General features: G+C 41.3%; 1 non-coding gene across 1 annotated transcript; it reads right to left on the reverse strand.

Moving 5' to 3' along the window:
• Positions 1-406: 406 nt before the first annotated feature.
• Positions 407-525, reverse strand: LOC145409964 (5S ribosomal RNA). The gene has a single exon (XR_013899191.1). It is a non-coding gene; the product is annotated as a 5S ribosomal RNA (ribosomal RNA).
• Positions 526-9,636: the final 9,111 nt, after the last annotated feature.

The following is a 9,636-nucleotide window of genomic DNA, read 5'->3' on the forward strand; positions in this document are numbered from 1 at the left end:
TACAGTTAACTCTGTCAGGTTTCTGGGCTGGACAAGTTACTGTATGTCTGTGCTAGAGTCTGTTGCTCTCACCCTGACCCACATCTTCGTGCCGCAATATTTTTCTTTGCTCTGTGTAAATGCTCTTCGTGATGCAGAATGTTGGTTTTGGTGTCATTTTAAAACTAAATAGTTGTACTGTACCGTAGTATTCAAAAAGGGAAAACAAAGGAAATACAAAGTCAAAATGACGAGTTGATGTTAGGTGAGAACCAGAAATTTAATATCTCTCTGTAGGAAAATATTCATTTTCATTCATTCATTGCCAGACGCCATGTATCCGAGACGGGGTGGCCAAGGGCTTAGAGTTAATTGTTTTACAGGGAGGGGCACTAATCCTCCACCAACCCCGCTTGACACGTAGGGATGCCAACAGCATCTGGTGTTCCTAGGCGGTCACCCATCCAAGTACTAACCAGACCCAACGTTGCTTAACTTCGCTGATCGTACGGGAAGCGGTGTACTCAACGTGGTATGGCCGTTGGCACAGAAAAAACTGTTAAAGATATATAAATCTGGTTTAAATCATGCAAAGCTACAATAAATTACCGTACCTTTACAGTGCTATATAGATTATGGTTATTTAAGCATTTCCTTGCATGGTAAAACAAAAGGAAAAGGATGCAAATTTTTCTCTGATTCTTGGCTGCATATTCACTTCACGATCTTTTTCTTTGGTCTGTTTAAATACATCTTTTACGACTGGATGCTGGTTGTGGTGTTATTTTAAAGCTGAATAGTTGTAGTTTATCATAGTATTTTCAGAAAAAGGCAAAATGATAAGGTGAAGTTAGGCGAAAACCCAAAATTTTATACCTTGCCGTAAAAAAATATTCAGCAATAAAAATCTAATAAAGATATATAAATCTGGTTTAAACCATGCAAAACTACAATAAATTACCTTTACAGTACTATATAGATTATGGTTATTTATGCATTTTATTGCACGGTAAAGCAAAAGGAAAAAGATGTACAATTATGATACTCGGGCGCATATTCTTTTTCTTTGATTGCTGTATGTAGATACCGTATACTTTTCACTATAGAATGCTTGATGTGTTATTTTGAAGCTGAATAGTCGTAGTTTTTAGTAGAATGTTCAAGAAAGGAAGGAAATTAAAAAAGTCAAAATGACACATATGCTCAGTATGTTGAGATAACGGAGATAGAACTTGTAAAAGTTCAAGGCAATTGTGTGACCTCCAACTGGCAAGACAGTTACAATGTTGCTGCCTTTGTTCCCTGCCCTGAGACAAAGCCATGAGTCATACCACACACGCACTGCCACCATGCATAAAGCAACCATCCCACGACATCATGCCTGAGTTACTTTGTTATGACACATAAATGCAGTTTATGGTGAATATTATACAAAAGTATCTTAAAATGACGGTTAAAAGCGTGAACGGAATCTCTGAGGCCAGGCTTGAAATGGTGCTCAAAATCGTCTTTGGAATCTCGGAGGGTTAAGAAAGATCTTTAATTCCTGTTATAAAATGTTAAACATTTGTTATTGGGAGCTCTCCTGCAGTGTGTCCCGTCTTTCAACCATCAGTTTGGGATTTCTTCGTCCAAGTTGAACGTTCTCTCATTCTACATATTTTTCAATTTAACTTGGCCCAGATTTACATTGTTTAGCAGGCTATTTAACCCTTACTTCACAGGCATGTTTCCCAATGTTTTGCGTCTCCCACGGGGTTATTCGGGCTCCGACAGACTCTCAAAAAATATTTGCCAAAAATCAGTTATTAGTCCTAGAATATTAAAATTACATATGCATATGGCACATACCTTCAGCTTTTTCCTGGGATGTTTGTTGAGCCTTCATCAATTACCGTAGGACTTGTGGAGACCTCTGAAGTTGGGTAACAAAGTCTCCACTTTACACTTCCCAACAACCCGTAATGTGATTACCACAGCCAGATATTAACACTATAAACAGTACTTTATGATTATCAAGTAGTTTGGGATCCATACTCCAAATAAAAACCACTGTGAAAGCAATGAAAATTACGAGTGCGTATGACCTTCCCACTTGCGCTAGTTCGCTGTTGGTATTCTGTCATTTATTATTCATAAAACCCCTCACACTTTATATTTCTGTTACTATATAACACTTATATATATCTACAGTCTTTATCCATAAGTTTCCTTCAGTAGTATTAGTTTATTGTCACTGTAGGGATTCAATTTCTCTCAGTAAAATACTGTATGTAGCATTCACTTTCTCGTCCTGTATACTGGCATTGAGAGTGAATGTCACTTTCACCTTCACTCTCATAACTCTTAGTATTCATACATGCTAGAGTGAAACTTTCACTTTCATTACTCCTAGGGTATATACTTGTATTCTTATAATACTACTCATTTACATTTCTATTTACGTTCTCTATTTTATTTACGTTTTCTATTTTATTTACGTTATTTACATTTCTATTTTATTTACACTTATGCACTGTCACTTGAAGTATCTTATAAAACTATTTTCCATTGTTCACGTATATTTACATTCATTACTGTCACTTGCTGTTTACACATTATTTACATATTATTTACAATTCCACTTGCACTGTTTTACTCAATAGAAAGATCGTAGTCACTCCTTTATCAATTGTCAGCCCTTTACCTCTTTCCACATGAGGTTTAGTAAGGGTTAAAGGTCACAGGGCCCTTTGCATGGGGGTGAAAAGTGCCTGAAGTTAGCAGGAGCAAACAGACGTACCTTCACATTGGAAGATGAGAGTGAACTGATAAGGGTGGGCCGGGGTGGTGGCCTACCGAGGGAAATGCATTACTGCCAACGTCAGCCTCTTGACAGCAGCTAATATATACCAGTGAAATGATTGGCAGGAAATCTAGACAATACATTAAAAATTAGGTAGTTCCAGGTGAATGTAAATATCACTTAGGCTTCTCCCTTCCCTCCTTATATGTACAGTATATTTATTACGAAAATAGATTATACAGCATATTTCAAGGGGAAATAAACAGCGAAAATTAGCGAACGAGTGCACGTGAGGTGTTGTCAGGTGATAATTAGCCAATTCCAGGTGTATGGCACTCTCACTTACCTTATTTCATTCTTGTATATATTATTTGGTATAAGAATAGGACATAGGGCTTATTTCAATGGATGAAATCAGTGAAAAATTCCAGGGAAGATTTACTTAGCGTAGCACGGCCAGGCAGGCGAGAGGATAGGGTAATGGAGGGGGGGTAGGGAGGGGAGTCAAGAACGGGGAGAAATGGCTAAATTGTCAACAATGGATGGGAGTACAGATGAGATTAGGAGTGCTGACTAGTGTTGGACATAGGCAGTACTGATAGATGATACAAGCCACCACTTGAAAGCCCGGGTGAATTCAAAATAACACAGAATCACAAAAGTGTCGCCCCGCGTTATGATCTCTTGCTCCCAAGCGTCACGAAAGTGACTCCCTGCGGTTAAGGGGTTAATGTTGCAGAGAAAGACAGTCCTGCAGCTTTACATCCATTTAATAGCACTTCTTTGTGACCACAGTTACAGTGCACGACTCTGAGGTTGTCATTATTGTACCCTGGCAACCTACCATTCAAAAGTGTGTCCAGTTTCGTATCATACACGAATCATTATTATGCACGACTATATTATACACAAATATTATTACAGTATACCGGTATACGAACGTATTATACACGAATCACATGTGTCTCATACCGTACACGAAATTGGACGCACTGTTGAGGGGTAGGTTGCCAGGGCACAATAATAACAACCTTAGTTGTGCGCTGCGACTACAGTGCCATATTTTAATGTTAGTCTCTTGTTACAACTCTATATTCAGTATGGAAAGTTGGCAGTTTCAGACCGAGTTAGAGTATTAGCTGTGTTGGCAAATAAAATATGGTAGTACATCCCAGTACCGTATATGATGATTGAGTGATTGATCAGTAGAACAGTTGATGAAAAATTATGTCCAGTTTAGGGTTAACGATGGCAAAAATCTCATGTCCATTGTTTTCAGTGGGCAAGAACAGCGGTTCCATCCAGACCTGTGCCACTCATGCAAGCTGACAAGTCATATGTTTGAGCCAAGATGGTTGCCTAGTGCTTACATGCACATTGAGACACCAGCCTTGTAGCAAAATAGCAGTGCAAGTGCAAGGCAAATAGTGCGATGGTAAGCGACAAGATACGGTAACTTTTTGTGTGAAACACTCTCCTGAAACTTGTGACTTGCCAAACACTGCATTGCTCCCCCCAAGCCTTGGGGGAGAGAACCCTTGGTGATGACTCCAACCATCCTCGGACATACCGGTACTTCAGGTGTAGGCTTGACCTCCTCCTTATCCCCATTGAACCCACATTAAATCAGCTTTTGTATGTGATCTGTTTTTGTTTCACTTTTAAAGGCTCCAACATGCTTGCATGTGTTGGCCTTGGTCACCTGATAGGGACTTTCCATGCTGCCCAATCTCTGGCAGCTTCCCTGTTTAGTTCCTTATTCCTGAGGTCACACCCAATAACCTTGTCCCAGGATTTTTTCAATTTGCCTTTCGCAACCCTACCCCAAGCATTAACACTTCTCACTTTCTGCACCTAATTATCATCCCCCATCCTCTCCACATGCCCAAACCATCTCAATCTCTCACTCCTCATCACAACACAAGTACACTCCAGTCCCATCCTGCCCCTCAACTCTTCCATCGTAAACCTAGCCCCCCCAGGCCCCGCACTCTGGAACGCATTGCACATCCACCTACTCACTGTTATATTTGTACGTTTGGGCCTGCGAATATCCTCTTCGTTTACTGCCCAGGTTTCACTACCATACACTATTACACTCCAAACACATGCTGCATACAAAGATCTCTTATCACAGAGGGAGAGCCCTCTCAGTGTCAGGAGAGGCAACAGGCCCCTGAACTTCTTCCAACCACTCCCCTCTTTAGCCACAGAGCTGCTCCAGCCCCACCTCCAGCACGTAACATGTCTCCCAAATAACAAAACTCTTCCACACACTCAAGAAACTCACCAGCAAGTTCAATCCTTTCACGCTTGACAATCTCCACCTGCTCTCCCCGACACACCGCACACATAAAATCAGCATTATCTCGCAGTCTACCTCTAATACCACTACATCTCTTGTGCATCCACTTATCACAAACACTGCACAAGATGGAATTACTTCCCACACGCTTGTGACAAATTGCACATGGCCACTCTCCCTTTTCTTTGACAGTTCCGCCACCAGCCCTAGATACCATCTCTTTTGTTTTGTCTGCATTTACTCTCAAGCCCTTGTGCCCCATACCATCTCTTCACTTCCTAAATCTTTCCTCTGCCTCCCTTCCATTTTCTGCAATCAACACCAAATCATCAGCATACAACGTCTCCCACGGGTGTCCATTTTTGAAGTCACACGAGAGGGCTTCATGCACCATGATGAACAACAAGAGGCTCAAGACTGACCCCTGATGCACACCAACATTCACAGAAAACTCATCAGATCTCCATTCACCGTTACTTGGGTGTGAGCACCCACTTACAGTACCTTCGCGTCCAAGATAGGTTTGTCTAAGATGGAGATCACAAATAATAATCCAAAATATTGCTGTAATATGGTTGCATACGTCCAATACAGAACCATCGGTTCATAACGGCCCAAATCCTAGGAGAATACTGCTATGTCTGTCTCACCCGGTCCAACACGGTTCCTGCACCCGGGAAAGTGACGTGGTTGAGATGTTGTCCAAGAAAATATTGGCATCTGGTCACATGATGAGCAGGCGGGGCTTGCATTTGGTCCCTCACCAGAGCATTGTGGACACACTTACCGCGTGTTGCACTCAGCGTTTGCTCCTAGGTTATTGCCTCTTCTTACGTAACCATGCCTAGGAAACCGTCTGCTGACCCCATGATGTGCTGCCATCTACCTCGGGATACTGAGCTGGAGATAATTGAGCTACTAAGCTGGAGATAAGCTCGGAAACACGCACTTTCATGATGAGGAAAGTTGTTTTGGTGCCAAAATAGGTCAAGGTTGATGTTTTTAGGGGCACTTTTTGAAGATTTTGTGATTATTATTTTTTTCCATGAGGTCTTGTGTTGGTCCAAGACATTTTTTGTCCTAGACAGGACCCTTAGGTGACAATATTACCGTCTTGGCCGCAAGGGTACTGTACATGGCCTTAACCACCCTAACCAGCCACTCCTCCATCCCAGGCTTTCCCATTGCCCACTTCACCACCTCTCTAGGGACGCTGTCAAAGGCCCTCTCCAAATCAACAGAAACAAAGTGCAGATCCCTTATCTTTCCAGTATAATTTTCCTGAAGCCGTCGAACAATGAATATGGCATCAGTGGTCCCCCTACCTGACATAAACCCAAACTACTGTACATCTCATCAATATTCACTCCTTCTCTAATCATACCTTCTAAAACTCTCTCCAGATCCTTCATTACCTGATCTAAAATCTTTATGCTTCAATAATTTCGTCTTTCCAGGGCATCACCCTTCCCCTTGTACACAACCCCATCACAAACCAGGGTGTGACTGTGTTCAGTGGGGGAGGACGCAGCTGTGGGCACAAGTGTGTGAAGGTCCGGTTGCACCAAACGCACCATATTCCTGTCAGTGTCTGTTGCCAGAATCTTTAATTTCGTAAGGGGTCGCCACAAACAAATCATCTCCACATCACCCTGTCTTCATGTTTGACTGTTCTCCCTCCAGCTCTTACACCTGTCTCTTATATATCTCCACTCCATCCCTTCATATCATTGTTGGTCCCCCCCCTTCACATTTACATACTCTTCTAGTCAGTCTCATTCTCCATCCACTAATATATCTCTCCACTCCATTCCTTCTTGTAATTCTTGGTTTCCTCCTCCTTATTCACATATTCCTCTAGTCAAATCATTTTTGTCAGTTCAGTTCGATTCCTATTCAGATTAAAATATGAATTAATCAGTTCCAGTTCAAATCATTTGTCAAAAAGAAATCTTCAATTCCAATTCAGTTTACTTCATTATGGTCAATATTTCATTCATTTAAATGTTTTCAGTTCAAAATCAGCTTTAATTACGCAGTACCATTAATCTAACAGAAAGAAATAAAAATGCTTTTTCAAATTAACATCTTTATTATCAGATATGCTGAATAATGAATTTGCATATTACAGTATAAAATATTATTTTATCAATTCAGGAATCAGTTCAATGATATCAATTCCAATTCAGTTCAATTAATTGTATTTTTATATTTTTCTTAGTTCCAATTTAATTCCTGTGCGCAGTTTTTTTCAGTCAATCCCAGTTCAGTTCCAATTCAGTTCATAATTGACCCAGCCCTGTTCTCCATCCACTCCTCATATTTCTCTCCACATCATCCTTTCATATCATTCTTGGTCTCCCCCTCCTCATTCACATACTCTTCTAGTTAGTCCCTCATTCTCCATCCACTCCACTTCATCTCTTCATCTTGTTCTTGGTATTCACCTCCTCCTCTTCTCCTCCATACCCACATACACTCTTCTTGTCAGTCTCTCATTCTTCATCCTCTCCATATATATATTGCACCATATTTTATGGCAGCAGTACTTTTTTTTTGTTTTTTTGTTTTTTTTTGTTTTTAATACAAGGGAGAAGGAACCAAAGGCCAGGAGCCCACAAGATAGTTCCCTCCAAGAAAAAACAAAACAAGATAACAAATAACAAGATAACACAGTTCACGATTGAAGTTGGTTAATAGATAGATATATTGCCTGAAGTTGGTTAATAGATAGATATATTGCCTGAAGTTGGTTAATAGATAGATATATTGCCTGAAGTTGGTTAATAGATAGATATATTGCCTGAAGTTGGTTAATAGATAGATATATTGCCTGAAGTTGGTTAATAGATAGATATATAACACCGGTGGGCATCCTGTTGATTAATTCACCCTCACTCCTGTTGTGATATCTTTGGACTCAGCCCCACCCCATCCTTAGCTGGCAAAGAGGTCAGCATGATGATGATGAGGAGGTTGACGATGACGATGATGATTTATGATGATGATGGTGATTGATGAGGAGGAGGTTGAGGTTGACGATGATTGATAAAATTGCTGATGGAGTAGGTAAGAATGAAAAATGTATCTCATATATTTTCTTGGTATTTCAGGCCCAGGAGAGCCAGACAGAATGTACAATAAGTACAAGTGGGTGTGTTATCTACCCCATCAAGGTCCTATACAAAGGTGATGGTGTGTGTAGACAGCCTGGTGTGGACACTGCAGGAGGCACTGAAGTGTGGACACTGCAGGAGGCACTGAAGTGTGGACACAGTGGGGCTGTGGCAGCTCCTGTACCTTCACCATCAGGTTAGTTGTTTGTTTTATCCACTTCAGTTTGAGTGACATTCATTTTAGTTAACTCCTCCTCAGGCCATATATCAAGCAGCATGGAGAGCTGCCATTAGATGACCAAGGCTGCCTCATGTAGACATGTTGGAGCCTTTATAAATGATGTGATGCAAACAGTACAAATGTCTATTTCCTTCTGCCTGGAACCTCCAGTCTTTTAAATGCAGTGTGTCCAGGCATCTCAAATTGAATGGATATTGAATTTGGCTCTCTTTTTTGTCTTGGAGGGAACAGTTATTATGGAATTTTAGCCCAAGCCTTCAGTTTCTTCTTTCTTGCATTAAAGAAAAAAAAAATTGCTCTAAGATAGTTAAATGTGATTTAGGAGGAGGCTCTAGTGTTGCAGGGTGTGACTAGGGCAAGAATGTATTGGTGTTGTGATGATAAGGGGTAGATTATGATGGTGTGGGCATGTGGGAGGATGGAGGATGACAGCTGGGTGCAGAAGGCAAGAGGTGGTAATGCTGAGGGTAGAGTTGTGAGAAGCTAACTGAAAAAGACCTGGGACAAGGTCATAGAGTTTGACCTCAGGGATAAGTGTCTGAAGAGAGAGTCTGCCAGAGATTGAGTAGCATGGAGACCTGGCTTTAGGTAACCAAGGGCAACAAATGCAGGCATGTTGAAGACATTATAAATGAAGCACTGCCTTGAGGCAGGTCTTTTAGTCATGCATACACCACATGATTTTCCTCAGCAGAGAGAAATACTAGCAGTCAGAGGGGAACCATGTCCTTGCTGAAGCAGTCAGAGGTTTCACAGGGTATGTATAGGAACCATGTCCTTGCTGATATGGTATTAGTGGCAGTGTTTGTGTAGGAACCATGTCCTTGCTGATATGGTACTGCTGGCAGTGTTTGTGTAGGAACCATGTCCTTGCTGATATGGTATTGCTGGCAGTGTTTGTGTGGGAACCATGTCCTTGCTGATATGGTACTGCTGGCAGTGTTTGTGTAGGAACCATGTTCTTGCTGATATGGTACTGGTGGCAGTGTTTGTGTAGGAACCATGTCCTTGCTGATATGATACTGCTGGCAGTGTTTGTATAGGAACCATGTCCTTGCTGATATGGTACTGCTGGCAGTGTTTGTGTGGGAACCATGTCCTTGCTGATATGGTATTGCTGGCAGTGGTTGTGTGGGAACCATGTCCTTGCTGATATGGTATTGCTGGCAATGATATTTATAGATACACCATACAGTTTTGTTCAGGTGTT

Source organism: Coenobita brevimanus, chromosome 83 (genome assembly GCF_032717465.1).
Source record: "Coenobita brevimanus isolate Jiangsu-jjx chromosome 83, ASM3271746v2, whole genome shotgun sequence".
In the NCBI taxonomy this organism is placed as follows: domain Eukaryota; kingdom Metazoa; phylum Arthropoda; class Malacostraca; order Decapoda; family Coenobitidae; genus Coenobita; species Coenobita brevimanus.